A 20,464-nucleotide genomic window follows, 5' to 3' on the forward strand; every position below is an offset into this window, starting at 1 on the left:
ATGTAAAATTCATTTTTAAATCTTATAATATGACTCAATTTATTTTGTAAATAAGATGAAATTTGTGCATAAATTAGGGGAATACCATTATATATATTAGACTAAATACTATTTTGGGGCTACAAATTTTAAACAAGGACTAGTTCATCTTTTCACTGAGATCATATTTACACTTTTGTCGAAAATATTCATTATTGGGTTTAAGTGAGGCTATCAGTAATTTCCAAAGTATTTACAAATTGCATACACCTTTGATTAAAAAGCACAGTCTCCATCACTATTTTCACAATTTAAGGAAGCGATTCTCTTTCCAAAGGAGGGCTTGAGTATTTTCTCTGTGAGAATAATGGTGCATCTTACAAGAGTGGCTGGTTTCCTTGGAGCAACACACAGTAGTAGTTACATGTTTGGAGAATGGAAGGCAAGTGTTTGAACCTTCTCAGTTCCACTCAAGTCAGTGTGGATGTGGAAATGGAATCAAGAGAGAGCTAAAGAAATGGGAAGTCCCAGGAGCATGGCTGTGAAGGGTATGGCTCTGCATGCCTTCTCCTGAGCGCGGGATTCCTCTCTCTTTGCCAACTTTGGAGGCTTTGGATTTGAGCTTATTAAGGAAGATGGCTATTTCTTTAGGCACATCGAACATGCCACTTACGTTTCATTTGATAATTTCAGTGCTGGGTTTCAGATTCTGCATGTTACATAAAACTACAGAATATGACTTAGCCTCAAATGATAGTAAGTGAACATGCATATCTCTTCAGAAATTCTCATGAAATCACCCAACCAAACTGTCAGTTTGGAGACAAACCCGTGCGACAGGCAGTAGGAAGTGTTGGTGAGTGTAAGGAGGTAGCTCTCTGTGGTTGAGGCTTTGTTTGCTGGGTGGTGGGGGCTGGCCTGGCGGTGAGCCTTTTCAAAGGGAGGGGCCGAACCAAAGATACCGTCTGGACAGATCTTACTGACTTGTTATTTATTTACTTTTTTGCATGCTGACTTTGTATCACAAATAAAAACTATTACTTGTCTACCTTCGAAATGGTTTTCTGTTGATGAAATTCACTTGAAAAATCCAGAAGGGAAACAGAGAAAGTAAACTTTCTCTTTTTCTGTTTTGTTGCTCAAGAAGGAATGGGCTTGACACGGTAGGAAATAGTTATTTCACTGTTTGACTCAGAAAGTTGAATCAAAGATACTAATCTGTACTTTCAAATGATGAGAGACTCTTTTCTAGAAAATCCACACACTCGAAATGTTTTGTACTTAGTTCTCAGAATGTCCATTGCTATAATAAAACCAAACGAAGATTTATTTTATTTTAAACTTTCAAGGGCTAGATGTGAATTTTGTGGTTGATTTAAGTCCTTTGGTTTCTGATTTCAATGTTTTCTGGCTACCCTCTACTGAGTGCCTAATTTCCTACTGATCAGCCCATCCTCCATGGGTGAGGTGTCAAACACAGAAAGATAGAATTCACACTAATTAATTCTCAACTCTGACCAATGTTAAGAAGCTCACTGGGAACAAAGGTTTAATGTGCTCTTTAAAATAAAAATTTGGATTACCTGTAGGTTTCAATTTTCCATTCTCCATTGTTATAGACAATTAAGAATTGTACTTATGGGGGGCGCCTGGGTGGCACAGCGGTTAAGCGTCTGCCTTCGGCTCAGGGCGTGATCCTGGCATTATGGGATCGAGCCCCACATCAGGCTCCTCCACTATGAGCCTGCTTCTTCCTCTCCCACTCCCCCTGCTTGTGTTCCCTCTCACACTGGCTGTCTCTATCTCTGTCAAATAAATAAAATCTTTAAAAAAAAAAAAAAAGAATTGTACTTATGGGATGCCTGGGTGGCTCAGTAGGTTAAGTGTCTGCCTTGGGCTTGGGTCATGGTCCCGGGGTCCTGGGATTGAACCCTGAGTCAGGCTCACTGCTCTGCAGTGAGTCTTCTTCTCCCGCTGCCTCTGCTCCTCCCCTTTGTTCCTGCTCTCTCTCTCTTTCTCTCAAATAAATAAATAAAACCTTTTTTTTAAAAAAAGAGCTGTATTTATACTTAAACTGGATTTGTTAGAAAATTCCTTTTAAAGTAATGAAAAGGGGCTAAAGGTATTCTTATCTTTCCCCAGGCATGGGACTAATATTTTTTAATGTTTAACTAATCAAACTTGAATGACACTCTCAACTCATGTTTTGTCAGGAAGTAGAAGTTCCCTACTTTGTCAGCTATTTTACAAAGTGGGTTCTTGAAAATTGTCATACACAAACCAAAGAATGTAAAGACATAGATAACCTACCAGATTTATTAGGAGATAGGACAAAATGTATAAAAAGATCTTCAGATAATGTAAATAATATAAACACATCACATATATGGGAAGAGACTGTACAATTACCCTCCCCATCCCCAGATAAAATTATAGAAATCTTGAAGGCTCCTGGTCTACATCCACTATAGAGTAGGCTTGCTGGCTAGATGTTCAAATGCTCTGCTCTCTCTGACCTTTCCCTTAGTGATGAAGACCCAGGGCAAGGAACCATAGAAGTGCATTAAGTTATCTTAGGAGAGAAAGTTATAGATTGTGGGTGTGTGTGGTCGCTTTGGGGCTGGCTGTATTGAGGCTAAATGTGGAACACCAGCTGGATACCGGTTATTCCCATATCTCCTCATCCTTTTCCAAGAAAGGAGTTTCTCTCAAGGCTAGCAAGGCAGATCTATTTTTTGGCACCAATTTCTAATATGAAAGAAATTTAGGAATAAAAGTGAGTGCTTATTTTGAAGGCTGATGAAATTACACTCTATTGCTTTCCAATTTATTTAAATAAACTGGCTAAAATATGAATAATTTTTACTAAGGACTCAGTTTTTTTAAAACAGGGCTTTGAAATTTCTGAACTTAAAATCTCAATTGCAGAACATTATTTTCATGCAAATGAGAAAAGCGCACATACTAGACTATTTGCTTAGGCCTTTAAATCTTGATGTTTAGAATTACATGAAAACTGCTTTACATAAAAATCATATTTGTTTCTGATATAGAGTACAAAATGGTGGTATAGTCTGACAAAATCTTGGAAATAAAATTTTAAATAGGGCAATAGAAATAATGATAATAACACCTTCCATTAGCCATTCATTATTTATGGACCTTCAAGCATATTGTAGGGGCTGTGGTACAGTCATCCATTCAAGGAATTGATTTGATATGGGTAAGACAAGAATCACATAAACAGTACCAATATGACAAGATACATGCTTATAGAGACATATCCAAGTGCAAGGGGAATACTAAGCTGAGAAAAATGGACTGAGATGAGGCCAAGGCTGACAAAGCTTTATAAAGGACTTGATCTGAAACTATCAGGCATTCACTGGACATATAAGCAGCAAGTGGTGAGAGGCATTCTAATTGAAGAGACTGGTCATGTGGGTACAAAGGAGTGAACAAAGATGAACTTTATGAGAAAGCCAAGCTGCTGAAAAGAACGAGTGTCAGAACTCAGTTTGGAAAAATATGCAACGGTAGGGGGGAGAAAGCTAAAAAAATCTGTATTTTTATTTCTCACCTAGAGAGGGTCATTGATGTACATCAAAGCAAGAAAACAGCATGAAGGGAAATAGGTTCCAGCTATTCTAGAATGAAGATCTGCAGAAGCATAAAAAGAAACAGGTTCCCTGAGACAGAATAGGGTCTTATTCAAGTTCCTTTATCCTGGTATAGAGAAAAAAGGAAATCCTTACTACTCCAAAGACATCAGTACAAGAGGCCTAGGAAAGCACACAGAGTTCCTGCAAGTGTGTTCTGGGTAACAGACAATGGTGCCGAGAATGGTAGGAGAATGCAAGAGAACTAATGTCTGGTGAGCATCCAACACATGTCAGGAAATACTTTTTAGTAACATGGTCTTATGTGGTCTTCACAATAACCCTATGAAGTGTGAATTATTATCTCAAAGTCAAATACGGTTAAGTTACATTCCAGAGAGGAATTTGCCCAGGATGATACCACTGGTAGAGGTAGAGACAGGATCTGAAACCCTGCCTGTCTGGTATCATCACTTACACTCTTTTTGTAGAATCTCCTATCTCTATGCAGCATCTCTCCAACCCACCATTCCCAAACCTTACTGCCTCTCAGGGACATGATTCTGAGCTGACCTCTCTCTGGTTTTATAGGGAAGGTGTGGTGCAGGCAGAACCCAGGTCAATACACCTCTGAGGCAAGAATGGGTCAATCTTTCAAAGAAGTCACAGTGCTGGAGAAAAGGGAATAGATGCCAGAGATATTTTGTAAGCAGAACTGAGAGGATATGGTGACCCAATACATACAGGAAATGAAGGAAAGCTGGGCATTAAAAAATGAATGTTCTGGCTTGAGAGACTGGATAAAAAAAGGTACCATTAACCAACATATAGAATATGGGAGGAGGTACAAGCTCCATGATTAGGAGATTAAATTTGACCTGAAAACAATGAGACATACTTCAGTAATTATTCATAAATTCAGGAAAGAAGAAGCAGAGATTTTACCATACCACATTTCATACATTTACTGGTCATTAATTATTGCAAGCCCAAGCAAATGAACACCATAGTACACTATAGAACTCATTATCAATCAGGTTCAGACAACTTATTATTTGGGATCATTTAAATATTTCAAATACAACTTAAAGATCTGAAGTAGACACTACTTTTCTGGTAAGAGATATGTAGATCCACTCTGCAAAGTTACTGTATGGTGGCTATGGTCTGCAAAGCTGTCAGGGCAAATAAGAGGTTTGAAGAGTCGGAAAACAGATTTACCACCATGACATTTTTTCCCCACCATGATGTATTTTTATGTGCTTTAGCTACCGCACAATTTGAAAGGATTTGGCATGATATTACTTCTCATGATCACTATCACTAAGTCTAAACACCATTTTCCACTATGAGGGAAAAGACGAAGGGTGATCCTAAGTAGAAACGTTCAGGAGGTAGGGTGAAAGTTGGAGAGATGAATAATTCAAACAAAAACAAAAATGACTTTCCCTTTCTTAGTTTTTGAGAGCTTCCATTCTTATAGAATTACCCTGAGTTGAAAATAGGTAGAATTATATCTTTGAATCAATATGATATTTTTGGTTCTCTGTGTTCAAAAGGAATGCCCAGAATGTACCTCATAAACAAAGAATGCATCGATGGAAGCTCACCTAGCACATTGATGATCACGTGCAGCTATTAATCTGATTCCTGTGGATTCCAAGCCTGTTTCCATGGATGGATTCATACAATGGCTGTGAATTAATTCATTCACAAGTATTATTGTGCCAGGCAGCATTGTAGGTATGGACCTGAGAATAAAACTGGACAAGTCCTTTCCTAATAGAGGAGAGAGACAATTTAAAAAAACCCCACAAAAATAGAAATATAATTTTCAAGAGGGTTTTGTGCTATGAAGAGTAACAAGGAAAAGGGCCTGTTTTACATAGATGAGCTTAAAATAGTGGCCAGGGATCTGATCATATAGCACTTTACAGGGCATGATAAGGGATATATATTACAGTAGAATCAGTAGGACTTGTTGATGGATTGGATGAGGATGAGAAGGAAAGGAAGGAGTTATGAGTGACACCATATTTTTGACTTAAGCAACCAAGGGTTTAGTGGCACTATAGGAAAAATGGGGAAAAACTGGGGAGAAACAATTTTAGGTCAAACACTGAGAGGTTGATCTGGAGATGTAGACTGGACGTACAAAGACGGTGCAGAGCAATTTGGTGTCTAAGTCTAGAGGTCATGGGAAATTCAGGACTGGGGCTATAAATCTGGAAAACTTCTGCCTATGTAAATTTTTTTAAGCCATGGAAACAGTTGAGAATATGGATGTGGATAAAGAAGGGAAGAGGGCTGAGACTCCTAGAGCATTCCTACATCTCGAGGTCCTGAAGAGGACGATGAATTGCAAAGTAGACAGCATGAGCAAGAGCTCTTGAAACAGAATACCTCTGCTTTCTACACTACTTCTCTGTAAGTCTAAACTGGCAACCCACTACAGCTTATAAATTGTTGATATTCTCTATCACAACTGAGAATCAACACATTGGGAAAATAAAAACCTTTTAAAAAGAATATTAAGGAGACTGGAGACCACTGGGATTTTAAAATGTAATATATAGAATTACAAATTAGTATAAATTTAAAAGTATTTTTCACAGACGGTAACATTTTGGCTATCCATTTAACAACAACAAAAAAGTTTAATTATTAAACAAATACTTCTAGCTTGGAATTGTAGCTTACATGATATAGTATGCCAGACTGTCTCTTAAAAAAACTATTAAAATCCATATACATGGCAACAGAATCCATCTTATGGTTGCGTTAATATCCTGCATTTCTATAAATAATATGCATTTCTATACAACTTGAAATTTTATGAAACATTCTTTGATTAACTCAGACAACTGTGTAAGGTTTGGAAGGTAAATATTATTATCATCATTTTGCTAATAAGCACAATGGGATTCAGAGAGGCTGACTGATTTGAATGATGTCATCCTGCTAGGTGTATATGACCTGAATGAGGATCTTATGACTCTTAATCCATTGCTCTTCCCAAGATCACACCATTTGTTATGTGATTTGGTCTCTTATTTATACTTAGAATCAGAGAGGCAGGTGTATGGGTTGGCGGACTGTGTACTGCATGGGTAAGGTATGAATGGTCCCTTCGCACTGGGCAGTAAGCAGCCTGAGCAAGCTAAGCAGGAGCTGGGAGTAAAATACTTTACTTTGACCATTACGTCTAACAGTTGCAGAAACACGGAGAGAAGAGCTAAAACAGATTTGTCATTCTATTAGAGATAACTATCATCCCTCCAAATAATAAAATGAAAATTTGGATTTTCCAAGTGATGATGATGATGATGATTAAAATTCTTTGCTAAATCTGAAATTCTGAAGGTTTTCTTTCTGATACAGTATTTTACGTCTATTTTTCATTTTCTAGAAGCATTTCTTTTAATTCACTTCTTTGATCCATGTTCACTCACTCAACTGTTCTCTTAGCAACATTTCTAAGTCTCTACCCTATCTTCTTCCAGCAGGGTCTTGGGTCTATCCTCCTTGCATCTTTAAACCCTACCGGCCATAAGTGAACTGATTAGCCAATGGTGGTGGCCTTTCCTGGAAACAGTACTCATGATTTTCATCCCCCCAGTGTCCCATCTGCTTTAGTTCCTTGATTTATCACATTGTTTTTATCATATTCTCCCTAATTCACAACTTATTTTTCTTCATCATTTAAATCTGAGAATGCTCACCATATTGTGATAGATTGAATTATTGGTTTTCATCACCACTCTGCCTCCTCATGTTCCTGCTCTTGTGAGAAGTCCGCTAGAAGCTCACAGTCCGCTTTAATCTCACCCTCTCTTCTTAGCTCCTCCTTAAATAAATAAAAAAAAAAAAGAATGATGCAAATTATTTCTTTTTGATTCTCTTAAAACTTTTTCTGCCATCTATACCCTGGCTCTGATGTATTGCTGTAGCTGTAGCCCCTCCTCTTCCATCACCACCAATAGCCACTTTTAAAAGTGAAACCTCAGGTTTAGAAGTCAAAGAAGAGAAAAAGACCTGTGTGTGTGTGTGTGTGTGTGTGTGTGAGAGAGAGAGAGAGAGAGATTATAAACTATAATAGCTGTGTTATACAATGCATATTAAATAAGGATATTTGGCTATTCTTTTTGTAATTAACATTTATCAACATCTACCAGACATTGGATTAGACAATCAATTAGAGAACTGAGAGCAAATTTAATTATGACACTTGGGAGAATGGGTTCATTGCCCTGCTCCTTATGAAACTATTTATTCAGGGCACCTATGTGGCTCAGTGGGTTAAGCGTCTGCCTTTGGCTCAGGTCATGATCCCAGGCTCCTGGGATTGAGCCCTGCATTGGGCTCCCTGCTCAGGGGGGGAGTCTTCTTTCTCTGCTTCTCCCCTGGGCTGGTGCCCTCTCACTCACACACACTCTCTCTCTCTTTAAAAAAAGAAAAAAAAGATACTACTTATTCTACACAGGGGAGCAGAACTAGTGTTATCAGTAATGGAAAGGCAATCACAAATATTTTGAGATTTAAGGGGTTATGGGAAGGCTCTTTTCTAGCAGCTGTGGGACATCAAATTGTTAACATTTAATATAGAATAAGCTAGTAGCATACTACATTCCATGCTTTGTGGGATTAAGGGTAGAATACCATAAGATTGCTGGCTATGTCAGCTGAGGTCAATTTCTAATGGAAAAAAAAAAAGAAACCTATAATTTTGGTCTTTTGTAATTCATAGAGTTGATAAGAAAATCAAAGAAGATAATGTACTTGGAAGTAATTTGGAAAATATAAGGATTGTATAAATGTAGCTTATTTTAAGTCTTTGTTTTAAAACTGCCAATCCTATTTCTGCTTGTCTTAATCAGTTAGTCAGGAAATCAATGGAGTAAACTTCAATTAAAAAAATTGTTTTATTTGACATGTTCCAGAGTCTTTACACTAACTTTTGATTGGATCATATTTAGTGCCATTCAAGATAAACTTAAAATTTGATTTACTTGAGTTAGTATTCAAATGGTCATGCAAAACTTACAAAATATAAATAGGGTAATAAATACTGCTGGTCAAATTTATAAATCTCAGCCACTTTATTTTGGGTTTATTCCTTTGCCTTTAAGATAGAAACTAGTAACATTAATAGTAACAAAAAAAATAACACATTTATGAGGTTGATTTTAAACAAGTGTATCAGTATCAACTCTCAAATTTATGATTTAAAATTTATCTCTTAAATTAAAAGAATGTAAAAATATGATCCAACTTTTTATGAAGTGCTACTAAGTAATTATTCTAAAACAATATATTACTATATTTCCAAATATCTAATTGCATCTTTGATGGTATGGGACCATCTTATTGCAAGTTTCTCAACATCTTGGAGATGGCAGTGAGCAATATATCCCATTCTCTGAATATAAGTATAAATCATGGTAAAATGGTTCATAATTCTAGGAAACTAATGTTATTGAAAATCTATTCATGTCTACTTCTTTCACTTTTGTCTTTCAGATTCTAAGATTTAGACTTGCTCATTATTATTACTTCCCAAAGTTGGGTTGCTCAAAAAGAAATAAAAATATCCACACACAAATGCAAAAAAGCAGAATATCAAAGTTAAAAATTAGAATTAAGAGGTCCAATAAATTTGAATTAATTTTTCACATTTAATATTAAATTTTTCCTAATTTTACTAAAGTCTGTAGTTTGTCAATATTAAGCACAGATTTGGTTGAAATACTAATTAATACTGAATCTCATCTTAGGGAATTTATAAAATAGAAAAATATTTTACTTCATATAGCTAATGTTCTTTTATATTCTTATTACAAACATTAAAACTTTATGATCGTGTATGTTGGTGTGACGGAGATACTACTTAATAATGAAGTTTTTTATTAATAAATAATAAATTATTTAATCTTTCAGTTTTCTTTCTTTCTACAATTCACCATACCCAGCATGAACGGGGGAAAAAAACCCCAAAACCAGAAGATAGTTTGAAAAGGAAAAGCACTATAATGGTGATGTCAAAGAAAAAAAGAAGAGAAAAAATAATAGAGAGTCTAGATAATGAGGTAATTTACTAAAATTCTAGTATTCTTCTATGAATTCAAAAGATCCAAACTCACAGACTAGATGAAAAATAAAACTGCCCTATAAAAATAAGCCAAAGATAAACCAATTGACATAAATATATAAAAATATTCAAGAGTTGAGAATAAAATCTTATCATCTTATGCCAATTGGATTAGCAATTAAAATACTTATATGTGTATCAGGTTGTGGAGAAATGAATATAACCATATAAATTTATAGTGACAATTGGTAAAATTCTTTTCAAAGGAACATTGGCAATCGGCAACGGGTCCCAATAACGTTCATATCATTTGACTAGTAATCCTACTGCTGGATATTTATCATGAAGAAATAATTTAAATGAAGTAAAATCGTATGCATATGAGACAATTCATTGAACTGTTTATAACAGTGAAAAACGTGACATAAACTCTCTTTGCTGTTCTATGGGTAACAAGAAGTTAAAGGATATTTTTCTTGTTCCCTAGAATTTTAGACTAAAGCTGAAGCCAGAAGGCAACAAGAACCAATATATAAGTATATAAATCTAATGATAAGGTACTGTAAGTTTCAGTAAGTTGCGAAAGCTAGTCAAATTCCTGCAGTGCATACAGAGAAGAGCCCAAAGATACCCCACGCTACAGACTGAATGTTTCTGTCTCCCCCAAATTTGTTATGTTGAAATCTGACCCCCAATATAATGGTATTAGGAGGTGGGGCCTTTGGGAAGTGATTAGGTCATGAACACTTACGAATGGGATTAGTGCCCTTAAAAAAGAGACCCCAGACCCTGGGAGGATTAGAAGAAGGGAGAAGACAGCCATCTATAAACCGGGAAACAAGCTCTCTGGACACCGAATCTGTGAACACTTTGATCTGAGACTTCCCAGCCTCCAGAACTGTGAGAAATAAATTTCTGTTGTTTGTAAGCCACTCAGTCTATGGTACTTTGTTGTACCATTTTGAACTAAGACGCCCCATTATACCCTTCCCTCACATGTGCAACTGAGATGAAACAAGTAAGGTTCCTAGTGAGCAAAACTGAAGGCGGTACAGACAGAGCCCTGAGAGTAAATGCCTCCTTAAATATTTTGCTCTAGATTTGTTTACTAGTTGCATATTGGTTTAGCCTATAGACTCAATGGTATGTCTGTGGGATACACAAACAGGGGAAACCATAACGAGAGAGAGGAAGGGATAGGAGGGGAGGGAAGAGGGGGCTGAAGGAGGCGTGGCATGGAGGAGGCTGAAGGCCCACTCTTTGGCGGGGTAGGGTTGCAGGTCTCCTGTGGATCAAGTGGAGGTCTGGGATGACATTTAGGACTATGCTGTCATCTTCCGCATTCCTCCTGCTCCACAGATCCTTTTACTTCTGGAGTTGCCTGACTCTGTGAGCAGACTTCATGGTGTGGTACTTGCAGGATGTCTCAAATACAGAATCATCCAGATTTTCCTTTGACAAACAGGAAATATGCAACCTCGCTATGCTAAACGGTGGGCTGGACTCTTCACTGTCACCCTGACATCAGTCCCATTGCCTTGTACATGGATTATTTTTAAAGTTCCTATCACAAACTCTCTGGACTCTGTGTCAGTTGGTATCAGTACTGTCAATACTTGGGAAAAAACCTGAAGGTGTGTGTCTTACATATGCATGTACCTAGTACAGCACTTGACAGTTTTTCTAATTCATTCAGAGGGTTGCTTTACATGTAAGCGAAGGTCTCTCTGTTGAGAGCTCTTCAAACATGAAGCGAATAAGTATGTGCAGAATTCCCAGAGTTACACAGCATTTGTATAATTCTTTTTTTTAAATTTTACTTATTTATTTGAGAGAGAGAGAGAGCACAAGCAGGGTGGGTGGAGTGGGGAGGGAGAAGCAGCTTTCCCGATGAGCAGGGAATCCGATGTGGGACTCGATCCCAGGACCTGAGCCAAAGGCAGATGCTTAACCCACTGAGCCACCCAGGTGCCCCACATTTGAATAATTCTTTAAAGCAACCAAAAATAAATCACAAGAACTCTTGTTTTCCTTCCTGATAATGGTGTCTCTTCAGGATCCCGTAAAAGCAGAGTGCCATTCTGAAGGTTATCAGACAGTTCCCACAGAACATGTACTTGTCAATTCCATGTCTGACAAAGAATATCCTTCTATTAGCTCTCTTGGCTTTGACAGCGCTATGCTTTATATAGCATGGCTCCATCAGTGACATGAGCAGTAGTACCGACACGGCATCTGCTAAAGCAATGAATGGTGACAAATTTGACATGTATTTTGAAACACCTTAGTAATCTTACCCTTTGTCTTCTTTAACTTTTTAGATTAAAACTTCCTTTATGTCACTTGGAATGAAGCATCTGAAAGATCGCCAGAAGCAGAGGTCGAGTCACATTCCAGCTGTGCAGCTCATTTGTAAAATTTAACAGTTTGTAGGATGCCAAAAGCATTGCTTAGTTCACACAGAACAGAACGATAATAAAAAGCTGGAGCTCTCAGCAGTTCGACAAGTGTAGCGCTTCCAACTAGCGTAGTTTCAAGGACTTGGAAAGGATGTTTTGCTAGCTAAAATGCACACTATTCTATGTAGAAATTTTGTAATGGGGGCGGATGATAAGGACCACTGCCTGACTCCTCTTACTGGGCATCAGTTTTTTTATTACTTCCAATCCTATTTATAACCATTCAGAAAGTCACTATCACTATCAAAGATGCTTTTTTATTGACAATTTGATTAGAACTAAAAAATGAATTCAGAGTTGCAGGATACAAAATCAGTATATAAAAATTACATGTGTTTCTATAAACCAACAATGTGCTATCTGAAAAGGAAATTACAAAAACAATCCCATTGACAACAGAATCAAAAAGAACAAAATATTAAGAAATCAGCTTAACTAGGGGTGCCTCGGTGTCTTAGTTAAGTGGCTGGCTCTTGATTTCGGCTCAGGCCATGATCTCAGGGTCATGGGACTGAGCCCCACATCAGGCTCAGTGGGGAGCTCAGTGGGGAGTCTGCTTGAGGATTCTCTCTCCCTCTGCCCCTCCCTCCACTCAGGCTCTCTTTCTCTTTCTCTCCCTCAAATAAATGGATAAATCTTTAAAAAGAAAAAAAGAAAGAAAGAAAGAAAGAAAGAAAGAAAGAAAGAAAGAAAGAAAGAAAGAAAGAAAAAGAAAACTTAACCAAGGAGGTAGAGGACACATACACTGAAAGCTATAAAATACTGATTAAAGAAAAAGCAGACACAAATAACTGCAAAGACATTCTGTGTTCATGCACTGGAAGAGTTAATATTATTAAAATGTCCATACCACCCAAAGCAATCTACAGATTCAGTGCAATCCTTATCAAAATCCCAATGTCATTTTTCAGAGAATAGGAAAAACAATCCTAAAAATTCATATGGAACCACAAAAGGTCCTACATAGCCAAAGCAATTTATATATTATATATAATATATATATAATCATGTTCTTTATTCACTCCTCTGTTGATGGACATTGGGTTGTTTCTTGATCTTGGTTTTGTGAATAATACTTTAATTCCTTTATTTTCTTTAATTCCTTTGGATGTATAAATGTGTATATGTATACATATATACACATTTATATATTATATATAATATATATATACAGTTATACATACACACACAATGGATATTATTCAGCCTTAAAAAGAAGGAAATCCTGCCATTCACAACAACATGAATAGACATGTAGGACATTATCTTAATGGAAAAAAGCCAGTCACTAAAGGACAACTATTACATGATCCTTTTTATATGGAGAATCTAAAACAATCAAACTCATAAAAGCAGAGAGCAGAATGGTGATTGCCAGGGCCTAGGGGGGAGGAGTAAATGGGGAGGCATTAGTTAAAAGGTACCAAGTTTCAGTTATGGGAGATGAATACGTCCTAGAGATGTACTGAACAGCATAGCACCTATATTAATAATACTGTACTGTATACTTTAAAATTTGCTAAGAAGGTAGATCTTATGTTATGTGTCCTTATTACCAAAAAATACTAAAGAGGGCAAGATAAAACTTTTGGAATTGATGGATATGTTTATGACAGATTGTAGTGATGGTTTCACAGATGTGTACTTAACTTCAAACACATCAAGTTGTATACATACTTTAAGTATTTACTGCTTTTTATATGCCAATTACACCCCCAATAAGTGGTTTTTTTTTTTTTAAAGATTTTTTTTATTAATTTGACAGAGACAGAGACAGCCAGTGAGAGAGGGAACACAAGCAGGGGGAGTGGGAGAGGAAGAAGCAGGCTCATAGCGGAAGAGCCTGATGTGGGGCTCGATCCCATAACGACAGGATCACACCCTGAGCCGAAGGCAGACGCTTAACCGCTGTGCCACCCAGGCACCCCCAATAAGTGGTTTTTTTAAAAAACAGAAGTAACTTCTGTAAATTATAGCAAATACTGCCAAGCGATAGGACAGGATGAAAGTTGAAGATTGTTTTCTGAATTTATCAGTTTGGAGGTCACTGGGGATTTCAGTAAGAACAATTACAAGAGAATATCTCCCTAGCCATTCAACTAAGTCCTTCCTCTTAACTCGAATCATATATTTGTACATGTTCTTTGCTTAATCACATTCTCTTATCATGTTTTAAATTTCCTTAAGGCGTGGTTCTCTGCAAATGAAACTGAAAAATTAATCCAAACTGATCACTGAAGGAGAGTAGATGGGCTAACTTATCCCTCAATGAAAATTTGGATAATAATCCTGAGATAATTACCTAGATAATTTTGGTTTTATATTCCAGAAAGGGCAAAAGCACCTTCAATGATATGTTGTTAAGGGGGAGGAAGTGAAATGCTAGGGCGGTCACTCTTGCTTTCATAAGAAAATCTACTAAGACATCATCACCTGCTACATGAAGAATGACGCCTCCCTGCCTTAGTAATCAATAGCTTCTAATTTTACATTTGGTGTAGAGTAAATTAAGAATTTTAATTAGCACACATCAAATATCTAAGAATTTGCACCCCCATCATGTTACTTCCCTGGTCGAAACCTTTCAAATGTCTCTCTGTTGTTAAGTTGTGTAACCCTAGATCATCCACGTATAATAGACAGTAGGTTCCTGTTCCATAAAATGAGATTATGTTTTCTTTTTAGTATTGATTTGGGGTTTAAATAAAAACATATATAAAGCAGCTAATATAGTGTATGCATCTTCAAAGATGTTAATTATATACAAAATAGAAAATCTCACGTAGGCTTATTTGTTGATTGGGTACCAAGCTACTTTTGTAGTATATCTCCTGATCCTACCCTGGGTCTAGTTTGCATTTGAAATACATTAGGTTATTCACTTTTTCATTAAAAAAATCTCATATATTTCTGTGTTAATTCATTCTTTTTTTTTGATTCACTGAAAATGCCCCAAATCCAACAATTTCTATTCATCGAAATCCTGCAAATATCATTTTAAATGTCAGGCTTTTAAGTCTTTCCTGTTTATTATAGCCAGAAGTTATTTTCTTCCATGCATTCCCATGACATATATTTTCTACTTTTTGCAGAATTATATTTTTGTGGCAAATACCATACATAGGTTGATCCACTCAATACCCTTTCTACATTCTTTGTTTTCCCTTTCCTTCACTACAGAGGCTGCAAATTGATGAGCAATGACATCAAGTCATAAAGATTATCCCAGTGCCATTGCCCCCTAGCTTCTTCAAAGTTTTGTGCTTATTTTATTTTGACACTTCAAAGATAGAAACAAACAAATGTAGGTGATTCTTCTTGAATTCTTCCTGTGGTGTCTGCATTTCTCAGGAATTCTCCCTCCAATATAAAAGCCAGTTTTTAAAAGACTTACTTATTTATTTGAAAGAAAGAGAACTCACATGGGCAGGGCAGGGAGAAGAGCAGAGGGATGGGAGAAAGTGTCTCAAGCAGACTCCCCACTGAGCTCAGAACCTGACATGGGGCTCAATCTCACAACCCTGAGATGATGACCTGAGCAGAAACCAAGAGTTGGACACTTAACCGACTACACCACCCAGGGACCCCTAAAAGCTATTTCTTAGGTTGCTACATAGGTGTGCCAACACTAGAGACATGACCATTTCTTTACTAATTATATTGCATCAATTCTGACCTCACTTTTCTACTTTCTAATGAGTAAGGACAAGAAGAAGGAAATGAATAGTACAGAAGATGGAGAAAAAGATTATTTATTATCTACTTATACATCAGCTACATTCTTATTTATTGTACCTTTCAGTCATCAAAAGATGTCTGTGAAATAGCTTTTGTTACTCAGAATTTTACAGATGAATATATCAAGGCTTAGCTAAATTGGATAATTTTGCTAAAATCACACACTAAGTGATGGTGCTAAGATTGAAGTCCATCAGCTTCTGATCCTAATGGTCTCAATCACTTTGAATTGTACCACACGGCCTTACTCATTACTTTAAATATGAAAGTACATACCACCAGGTAAAAAAAATCCTTTATTTTTACCAGTTAGATCTGATAAAGCCTAGTAATCGTTTAAAAAAAATGTGACAAAGATTATACTAGAGGTATGCTGTAGTTGGCTCCCACTGGCTAAAAGTCATTGGGCACATTTCTTCCCACTGAGCTGTGTTCAGTGACTTCACGTGAGCTGGTAGTTTGGAACTGATTATTTCAGGAGCATTTATATTGTTTGCACTACGAAGGTCGGCAAACTCTACAAATCTGGGCTCTTGCTCTCCCTCCCCCTGTCGGTTAATAAACATTTACCAGAACACCACTAGTCAAAACATTTTCATCCAAAATCTTTAAAAGCATTAAAAAATTTTTTTAACATTAATCTCTTTCCTTTACTATCATGTATCTTTCAGAGCTGAGTTTTCATCTGTTGACATTTGAAACATTATTGTCATGTCCTTTATGCTTCAAAGACCTCCCACTATTACAAAATAAAACCCATCAGTTTCCTTTCCCCCCTTACTTATTCATAGCCCTACTTTGCCCCTTTTTAAAATTGCAACTTAAATGTGTAGTTGTGCCAAGAGCTATTGAATCAAGTAGTTTGAGCACTTGTCTGTAGGAATGCTTCCGTCCACAACAGAATTCTACTGAATGTCCTGAAAAAAACCAAACCATTTGTTCCTTTCATTTACAATCTTGGAAATGATAACAAATTTAAAAAATGACCTATATCAATTTCTAATACAATACACATCAACTCTACTTGGCTATGATATCAAAAAGAATAAACAAATCAAGAAATTATCCATCATCATCAAAAGATAGTGACAAAAGAAAAAAGAAAAAAACACTGAAAAAATTTTGGTCTAGATATAATAGAATGTGATATTTAAAGTAGCTAATTAAAAATGTAAGGTAAGCTCATTTATTAAAAGGGAAAAATATCCAGATCAAGAGTATCCAGATTTGGTAAAAATAAAAGCTAGTAATATTTTGTTTGTAAGAAAAATTCAAATATGATTCGGGCCAACAAACTTGAGGCAAACCTAAAGAAAAGAAGGACAAGAAGGCTAATATGAAACGAGATGAAATCAATGAAAAAAAAAAGAGAAAGTAAATTTCATATAAAAAAACCAATAATCAAGCACCACAATATACAAAAAAAAGTAACTTGGATATGCACTGGGAAATAGACAAATGTAATTATAAAGGGAAACTATAATGGATCTCTCTATAAATAAGTAACAGATTAATCATATAAAGTAACAAGAGTATAGAAGTGATGAATATAATGCTAAATTTTAGTGCCATACACAACACATAATTCACTCTTTCAAACATGCAGTGATATTTTACACAAATTAAACATATATAAATCAAAAAGAAAACCTTACATATGCATCTCAAATAGAAATCATGCTGGCCACATTTTCTGGACACAATATATTAATAAAATAAGCATCAACTGAAAATATTTAAACACAAAACCTAAAACTTTGTCACCCATAATGGCTTCTTCAAAATAACTTTTAAATTAAAGAAGAACATTAGAATTCAATGGTACACTATTTGGTTTGTACTATTGAGAATGATATTTAGTAATTCTAATGGAATACCTTTATAAATACAATTATCTACTATTGTCTTTGCTTAAAACATGAAACAGACAAAATTTTTGGATTCAGAATATATTATTGTCTATTTTAAATAACCAAGAGAATAAAAAAATCTATTTACATAACAAGAATTTAGCCAATTAAATAGATTAAAGATAAATGAATATAAGTAAGTGGCTTTTCTGTGAACTAGCCATAACCACAAAGAGATGTGATAAGAAATAATCATAAGTCATATTAATATTCCATAACATAAAATACCTAGGAACAACCGAAATAAGAAATGTGTAGAACCCATGAGAAGGCAATTATAAAACTTTATTCACAGCATGAAACAAATCCTAAATAAATTGAGAGATATCGTATTCCTCCGTGGGAAATCCCAGTCAGTCCTTTCACATTAAATGTACTCAAAATGCTTATGCCAATAAAAATCTTAACTTTTTTGATATCTCAGAAAATTGCCCATGCTCATTAAAGGGGAACAAACAGGAAAAATACACAAAATTCTGGAGAAGAATGATAGAAAACCCTTGCCAAAAAGTTGCTAAAATAATAGGGGCACCTGGGTGGCTCAAAATAATAGGGGCGCCTGGGTGGCTCAGTTGTTAAGCGTCTGCCTTCGGCTCAAGGTGTGATCCCAGGGTCCTGGGATCGAGCCCCACATCAGGCTCCTCTGCTGGGAGCCTGCTTCTTCCTCTCCCACTCCCCCTGCTTGTGTTCCCTCTCTCGCTGGCTGTCTCTCTCTCTCTGTCAAATAAATAAATAAAATCTTTAAAAAAAAAAAGTTGCTAAAATAATGCACAATTCACCATAACTAAAAGTAGTGCAGGTACTAGAACCATTGAGAGACAGCAATGAAACAGAACTGATCACTGCAAACAGAAGCATCTAGAAGATGATAGATTTAATATTTCATACCAGTGGAGATAGAATGACTTTTCAAAACATGGTATTACGACAATAGGGTAAATCTTTGGAAAAAAAGGACATACAGGATATATAAAAATGAATTAAAGGTTGAACAAAGAGCTAAAGAGAAATTAAGATCCTACCTTTTGCATTGACATGGATGGAACTGGAGGGGATTACATTAAGTGAAGTAAGTCAAGCAAAGAAGGACAATTATCATGTGGTTTCACTCTTCTGTGGAATGTAAGGAAGGAATAATGCGGAGGGCCGCAAGGGAAGGGAGGAAAACTAAATGGGAAGAAATCAGAGAGGGAGATAAACCATGAGAGAGACTCTGGACTCCAGGGAAACAAACTGAGGGTTGCAGAAAGGGAAGTGGGTGGGGGGATGGGGTAACTGGGTGAAGGATATTAAGGAGTACATGTATTGTGATGAGCACTGGGTGTTATATACAAATAATGAATCATTGAACACTACATCCAAAACTAATGATGTACTATATGTTGGCTAACTGAACATAATAAAAAATAAAGAAAATAAGATCATAAATATTGGAGAATATCAACATATATCCAACTGACCTTGGGATGGAAAGTTGTAAACTTCCTTCTGGTTCCATGAAACTAAAACCAAACTAAAGTAAAAAATTGAAATGTCGAACGACATACAATTTAAACTTAAGTGCCATCAATAATTACCATGGAACAAGCTCAAAGGTATCAATCAACAAAGGGGAAAATTTGCAGCATATAACAAGGTTTTGGAAAAACATAAACACGTCCATTGTAAAAGCAAAAAAAGCACTGATAGATGATTCAAAAAGAAGAAATTCAAATGACCATAAAAATAAAAAAATTATATTCAACCTTATAAGTAATCAAAGGAAAAATACACCAATATTAACAGGAGTTGAGATAGATAATTTTGGTTATCAATTCAGCAAGAGTTTGTTAAAAACTAAGATAGAATACCCAATTCTTGTGAGAATGTTGTGATAGAATTATGGAGACTTTTACTTTTTTTCTTTAAATAGTTTTATATATTCATGTTTTCAATAATGAGGAAAATGTTATTAGAATCAAATCACAATTTTGTATATTAGAAGCATCTGTAAAGTAATATGAAAGAAAATACTTTTCAGTTTTAAGTGTAAATTTTGCAATTCATTTTTGTTTTAAACCTAGCAATGAAAATGATAAAATATACTTTAAAAAAGAAACCAGAGGAGGATATAGTTTTTTCTCAAACACTTTAGGGCCAAAGGGCAATATATTCTATAGCTGGGAGATGAATGGGCCAAGATGAAATGTGGATCTGTGCCCCAGGTTCCCACCCCCCGCCACCACGAGGCCAGTCCCACCATTTAGGACAAACCATTTAAGTCTCTGGGCATCACATCCCTCTTCCGTAAAATGGGGATAATCATTCCTGCCGGATGTGAAGATAAAATATAATAATACATTGGAAAGCAAGTATAAAAACTATCAAATAGTTCATTCTCAAACCATTCTGATTGAACTTATGGAATTATGTATAATTCTAATTTTGTCAATTTGCTTCTACTCGATTAATTTGTGTCCAGGGCAGGAGCATTTCTTCTACTTTTCATTTTCATTTTGTGAGTCCAATACCACTTTTGCATGCTATAGACAATCATACATTTATTCATTCAGAAAACACTGCCCTACTGTTTCACTGTGAATTCTACATATTTGTATCTTACATTTAATGAGATGTTTTTCAAAAAAATCTAATGTTCTAACATGTGATACTGGTTTTAAGGTAACCTTCTTTAGCCACTGCAGAATTATG

General features: G+C 35.9%; 1 protein-coding gene across 2 annotated transcripts in view; it reads right to left on the reverse strand.

Annotated features, from left to right (window-relative positions):
* The window catches only part of HTR1F (5-hydroxytryptamine receptor 1F), a 142,010-nt gene that overhangs the window by 112,020 nt on the left and 9,526 nt on the right, over nucleotides 1–20,464 (reverse strand). Inside the window, exons 1-2 of one of the 2 annotated variants that reach the window (XM_057306766.1) lie at nucleotides 11,964–12,090; nucleotides 7,301–7,425 (exon numbers count right to left, since the gene is read on the reverse strand). The gene's annotated coding sequence lies outside the window, so the exon portion shown is untranslated. Of the gene's footprint in view, nucleotides 1–7,300; nucleotides 7,426–11,963; nucleotides 12,091–20,464 lie in introns of those variants that run through there. The other variant, XM_048215006.2, reaches the window with a different exon arrangement.

Source organism: Ursus arctos, unplaced genomic scaffold (assembly GCF_023065955.2).
Source record: "Ursus arctos isolate Adak ecotype North America unplaced genomic scaffold, UrsArc2.0 scaffold_4, whole genome shotgun sequence".
Taxonomy (NCBI): domain Eukaryota; kingdom Metazoa; phylum Chordata; class Mammalia; order Carnivora; family Ursidae; genus Ursus; species Ursus arctos.